Here is a 6,779-nt window from a genome sequence, read left to right on the forward strand (position 1 = left end):
CGATAGCGGGAAGCAGTCTGCACATCAACTGCCTCGAAATGTTGGCGGTATGGCGGGCCTGTCAAACCTTCCTAACAGACCTCAAAGGACATCATGTCTTGGTCCGTTCGGACAACATGACGGTGGTGTCCTACATAAATCACAACGGGGGACTATCCTCGAAGCAGCTCCTTGTACTAGTAGAGCGCCTCTTAGAATGGGCCCAGCTAAACTTACGTTCGCTGAGAGCAGCACATGTTCCGGGCATATTGAACCGAGGACCGGATATGTTGTCACAAAGCAAGGTCCCCTCAGAGGAGTGGATGCTTCATCCACAGACAGTTAAAAAAATTTGGGAAGTCTTCGGCAGGGCAGAAGTAGACCTCTTTGCCTCAGAAGACAATTCTCACTGCCCAATTCCAAGGGCAAGGATGCGTTGGCCCACGACTGGCCCAAACTCATTCTCTACGCTTTTCCCCCGGTTGCCCTGATTCCACAGGTAATCAGGAAGATCAGGGAACAGAAACGCAAAGTGCTCCTGGTGGCTCCGCTCTGGGGAAACCAGCATTTGTTGACAGAGCCGTCACAGCTGCTAATAGCATCCCCGTGGCCTATTCCCCTGAGGCGGGTTCTCCTCTCCAAGGCGAACAGGACGATATAGCACCCCAGGCAAGAGCTGTGGGCCTTGCACCTGTGGCCACTCGATGGGAGCCTATTAGTCTCCCAGAGTGTGTATTGAACACCATTTCTCAGGCTAGAGCTTTGACGACAAGACGCCTCTATGCCCTTGAATGGTCAGTGTTCTCTGCCTGGTGCTCAAACCGCGGCGAGGAACCGCTCACTTGCGACATATTGATGATACTGTCCTTCCTGCAGGAGCTGTTGGACAAGGGTCTCTCCCCGTCCATGCTCAAGGTCTATGTGGCGGCAATAGCGGCTTCTCACGCCCCTATAGCGGGTCAATCGGTCGACAGGAACAACCTTGTTGTTCGTTTTCTGAGAGGAGCCAGAAGGCTAAATCCGCCCCGGCCTCTCACTGTCCCTACGTGGGACCTGCCCACTGTTCTGAGGGCCTTGAAGGGCCCTCCCTTTGAGCCGCTACAGTCCATCAACCTTCAGTCCCTGTCGTTTAAAACCACTCTGCTACTAGTGCTAGCATCGGTCAAGCGAGTGGGGGACTTGCAGGCACTTTCTATAAGCCCTAATTGCCTGGAATTCGGGCCTGGCGACTCCAAGGTCGTCCTGAAACCAAGGCATGGTTTTGTACCTGAGGTGCTCTCGACTCCGTTCAGAGCACAGGTTATCAACCTCTCTGTGCTTCCTCCCTCGGAGGAGGACCAGGAGTTGAATTTACTCTGCCCAGTAAGGGCTCTGAAGGTCTACATCGAGCGTTCCGCCAAATTTAGGCAGTCGGAACAGCTTTTTGTTTGCTTCGGTGGTCGCGCTAAAGGACACCCGGTCGAAGCAGAGACTTTCTAAATGGATAATCGACGCTATTTTGCTAGCCTACTCTTCTCTTGGCCTACAATGCCCAGTTGGAGTACGAGTCCACTCAACTAGAGGCATTCGCCTCTTCATGGGCGTGGTCTAGCGGCGTGACCATTGCAGAAATTTGTGCGGCGGCCGGCTGGGCCTCGCCATCCACTCTTGCTTGTTTCTATAACCTGGATGTCCCTGCCTTGCAGGCTAGGGTTCTTTCTGCTTAAATGGCGCGCAGTTCGCTCTGAGAGCAGTTTGGATGTAATATGCCCAGACCTTTCAGAGAGCTTACTTGTGCGCTCTCGGCCCCCATGGGTGCTGATGCTGAGTCTTCTGGAACGATCACTCGGCTGGGTGAGGCCTTCATGAGGCTTAGCCTGTTAAGCCTGGAGGAATTTATTGTTCTTGTTCTCTTGGGACCTGAGTTGCTTAAGACCAGAATTATCATTATCGTTCCTCTGCCATTGCACGGCGTGATTGTACTGTTCCCATAGCATCTAGCAAAGACGCAGTACGAGTGTATTATCGAAAGGGAACGTACTCGGTTACAAACGTAACCTCGGTTCCCTGAGATACGAGAATGAGTACTGCATTGCTAACGATGCTATGCAGCTGCACGACTCAGTCGTCGCTTCAGTCGAAGTAACCTGAATCCTATGGCGAGGCGGCCGCTTATATAGCCAGATGACTCCGCCCATTCTGGCGGGCTTTGGCGGGCTTCGCTGCCATAGGTTTGTGCAGCACCACTGCCGAGTCATTGGTTCGTTTTTTAAAACATACTGCACGAACCAATGACCGTGCTGTTTCACTGCGTGATTGAAAAAGGCTTCAGTTCAGGAAAAAAATGACTTTTTCCCATAGCGTCTAGCAAAGACGCAGTACTCGTTCCCGTATCTCAGGGAACCGAGGTTACGTTTGTAACCGAGTACGTTATCTGCATTACGTTCCCAAATCGTTAGCTCAAAAACATTATTTAACACCATTTAAGGAACTTTTTTTTCTGAATCATTCTTATTTGGATATTCATCAACGTTTTTTTTTAAATATTACTACTAGCTACTTGTTATAAAACGTTCAGAGAACATTAGAAAATAACATTCCCATAATATTAGCAAAATTATAAAGATCTTTACATTAATGTTTTTGCTACAAAACGTTTAAAAACATTTTAAAAAATTGGACATTTTGAACTTTCAGAGAGAATGTTTCCATAACTTAACGGGAACGTTATCAAAACATTCATAAAACAGCTGGGATATCACTTACCAGCCCAACACATGGACTGTGTGGATGTGTGTGGAGCAGATATATGGATAGCATCGCTTCTGTCTGGGAGGAGACAGATCTCTGCCGTGGCAGGGGAAGTTGGCTGGTGGTGTGTGTGTGAGCTGGCTGAATCTTAAGCCAGTTATCTTACCTCTCCACGCTGCTGGTGCTCTGCCAGCGCTCACAGCCCTGACTCTGAGTGAGGACGACATTAATGAGTCCCTCTCTCTTCTGCATGCAAATGATGGACGTATGCATGAGATTCCCTGAAACTAGCCCAAATAAAGCACGAACACACACACACACACACACACACACACAGACCGCGAGGTCTATGGGAGGCAGTGATGCTGCGAGCAGACAGTCTGCATCTACACATGCGAACACGCCACACACAGATGCGCGTGTTCCGTGGCACCAGGAGACCCAATGCTTTATTGTCTTGGCGGATGGGTGGAGGTCTGGGCGCTAAGCTGAGGATGCAGGCATCACGCTGAGGGTAAGCGCTTCACATTTCGGCTCTGACTCACGTACAGCGTTTTTTTTTTCTTTTCTTTTTCTTTCTTTCTCTGTGGCGGCCGCGTCCTCGCATCCTTTTTGCTCCGCCTCATTGGTGCTTCCCCATTCCTTGCTCTCTCTCTCTCTCTCTCTCAGAGCTCCAGGCCAATTGGTTGCCTGCCTTCCACCGTTATCTGCTCTCTCCCTTCTTCGGCTGTCTCCGCGTCTCTCCTCTTCCTCTGTCTTCCCTACACTCGTGAAGAATGATTAGCATACGGGAGGCGAGAGGAACTTTCCAGCGCGAGTGAACAGGAGAACAAGTGCGCAAAAGGAAGGACGCTGGAAAATACAATCAGCAGCGATTGGAAAGTTTGAGAGAAGACAACATTTCAAGACTGGTGGGTCACTCGTGATTTTATTTCTGGCTGGATCGCTTTGCAGACATTGCTCTGATTGACGAGTTGAGCTTGTACAGCGTGTGTTTTATTAGTAGTTACAGTGCAGCTGTTACCCTGAACCTTAGAAATGAGCTTTGTGACAGTGACCTACTGTAATCCGGTTGATTTAGTCATATCAAATAATGTTACTTTTAATAAATTAGTTACTATAAAATTTAGATGAACATTTTTCACTGGACAAAACATTTTTACAGTGTAATAAAAATAATTGCTCAGTATTTTTTCTTGTTTTCCAGTACAAATAGACATTTTTAAATCAAGATGCATTTACTTGAGAAGGAAAATAAAGATAATAATTATTGTTTTCTGACTAATTTATCAAAATTAAATGTGTATGCTTAAAAAAAAAGAGAAAAATCTGCCAGTAGACTAAGAAAAATATTAATTTTCCCCCTTTGAATAAAGTTTATTTTTCCCACCCCGTTGGCAGACATTTTTTTCTTGTTTTAAGCATAAACTCTTCTTTTTGAATTTTTTAAAATAGTGTTATTGATAAATAACAAGACTTAATATCTTAAGTCATTTTGCTTTTCAAGTAAATGCAAAACAAGACAAAAAGACTAAAAATATTTTTTGTTACAGTGAAAGTATGGTGGGGAGATTAAATGAGCATATTGAATGAGTGAAATTCAGTTGTTCAGAAGATTAATCCTGCATCTATAGTTTGGTTTTCTGTGATCCTACCACACTTTTCAACTCATTTTTCCTAATGCACAGTCATTTGTTCTGTATCAGGCACTACTACATAAGTGTTGTACAGCAAGTAGCCGTATACTTTGTGTTGGCATGCTGCTCAAAGAGTCCATGCTAATGTGGATGTTGTGAGAGGTAAACAAGTCTCTCAGGTCACGAGCTGTTGGGCTTGTTCTCTAGAAGGTTCTGTGGGCTTGGTTTGTTGTGTGAAATGGCATGGCACAACAGTCCATATGGTTCTGGGTTGGACTTACTGTACGAAGGCTGGACTATTTGAAACCTTCATTGTTAAGAGAGTTGTAGAGATATCTGTGCACTGCTGGGAAACTTCTGTCACCTTGAGATGACTGTAAATGAGCTGTATTCAGGATGAACGCATAGCCGTGCCTTCATAAGAAAGTGGTTTCATATGTAGTACCCATATTTGTTTAGACAATTTTCCCCTCATTAAATATCAGATGAGCATTCCCTATCCCAGCTCATATATTCCGAGTAACACATTTGCGTTTCATACTTTTAGTTCATCTTAATCATGTGTCAACAAACAATCTCTGAAATAACATCAGTATAACTGGTTGATCATGATATTTATAAGAAACTGCAAATGAGAAACAGTCACCGTTTCTTTCAGCTGTTTCAAAGACACTTTTACATTGCATGACGTAACTCAATCCAGCACTGTACTGTAGTCTAGAACTGAGACAGAGTGCACTTTGACTAAATAGCATTTTGGTTAAGGTTTAAACCAAACCATTTGAGAAAAAAATAATAAACTGAGTTTTTGAATGGCAGAAACACAAAAGCAAATCCCTTAATCCTTCTGAAGGAGTCACTTCTTAGCGATTGATCATTTTATAAGGAAAGCAAAGATATAGCAAATGTGTGTTGGTTGTTACCATAGATGTTTTTTTTACCAAAACAACTTAGCAACCACAGCTATTCATCTAGTGCATCCAATTATTGTCACTGAGTAAGCAACTTATTTATTCAGTATTTTGTACATGCTACAGTACATGGATTTCATCAAAAATTTGAGAAGTTCCAGGGAACTATGTGAATTTGGGAGTGCCATATTTAGCTGTATTTAACTATCACTTAAACTTTAGAACTACATTAAAATGGTCAACGCTAATACATTTATTTATTTTGGTGGTTCAGATGAATCTAATTGAATAATTCAGTGTCTCACTTACTCAAATATTGCTGAATTCTCATAGTCACTCAATGACACTGTGTCAGTATTGGCGGTGAATGGGTGATGGAGAAATGGCTGATGTTTATTAGGCATGAAGGCCACATCAGTAATTCCGAACATGATTTCTATGTGTGACGTTCATCCATTCATTCATTCTGTGTGAGAGCGCCTTCCCCATCATAATCCATATCAAAACATGATCTATATCTGAATAGCTCGGCCAATTAAACATAAATTTTGACTTTGGTACAAGGCTGTATGAGAGTGTGGCATATCAAGTAGACAAATGATTAATACCTGCGCTCACCTACTGGCACAACACGCGGTCATTCATCTTGCCGGACCACTCACCTGAGAGCACGATAATCATGCGTGTCAGAAACACAGGGATTTGCATGAGTTATCGGCTCTGCAGGCATGTGACAGGACAGCGGTTGGGGATGAGCCGTTCAGTCATCGCTGTTTGGCGTCATGTTCAGTGGAAGAGGAGGAAGATTACTGCTGCCTTTCATTGAGGACTCAAGCTTCCTTTGACTAGGCTTAGTCAAGCACTGCTTTAAGAGAGGATGCTCTCAGTGTGTCCTAATTTTATGCTCTTCCTTAGAGCACTCTGAGAATTGTATTTGGCTCTATGTGCCAGCGGATGTATGTCATTTGGTTTGATTTCACTTGACTGATTAGCTTGACGTCAACAGACAGAGGCTTTGCTTAGTCATGCACTAAATACTGGGTAAATAAGGTGATGTTATTACAATGTAACTACACAAATAAGTACTGAATAATATTAATTACATGCACCGATTATACACTAAAATGTATTTTTTTTAAAGTTGTAAATAAACAAAGATTATTGGAGTACAAGTTTTTCTGCTTATAAAATTTAATGTTTAATCCAGTGTGTTCTATCTATCTATCTATCTATCTATCTGTCTATCTGTCTATCTGTCTGTCTGTCTGTCTGTCTGTCTAACTGTCTATCTGTTTATTTATTTCAGTATTGGGCTAAGATTATGATTTGATTTAGGGTTAGTTTCTTGTACTTGTAATTTTGTAATTTTGTCACCCTAAAACAATGTGTTACCAAATACTGTTGTCGACATATATGGTAACCTAAAAATGTTAACATAATATGAAATGTAATGTAAAAACAGAAATGTCAATATATATATATATATATATATATATATATATATATATATATATATATATAT

General features: G+C 43.0%; 1 protein-coding gene across 1 annotated transcript in view; it reads left to right on the top strand.

Annotated features, from left to right (window-relative positions):
• The first annotated feature begins 3,303 nt into the window (after positions 1 to 3,303).
• Positions 3,304 to 6,779, top strand: part of LOC107687836 (myelin transcription factor 1-like protein) — a 97,071-nt gene continuing 93,595 nt past the window's right edge. The window contains exon 1 of the mRNA XM_016485309.1: positions 3,304 to 3,620. The gene's annotated coding sequence lies outside the window, so the exon portion shown is untranslated. The remainder of the gene's footprint in view (positions 3,621 to 6,779) is intronic.

Source organism: Sinocyclocheilus anshuiensis, unplaced genomic scaffold, assembly GCF_001515605.1.
Source record: "Sinocyclocheilus anshuiensis isolate Anshui unplaced genomic scaffold, SAMN03320099.WGS_v1.1 scaffold197, whole genome shotgun sequence".
Lineage (NCBI taxonomy): Eukaryota > Metazoa > Chordata > Actinopteri > Cypriniformes > Cyprinidae > Sinocyclocheilus > Sinocyclocheilus anshuiensis.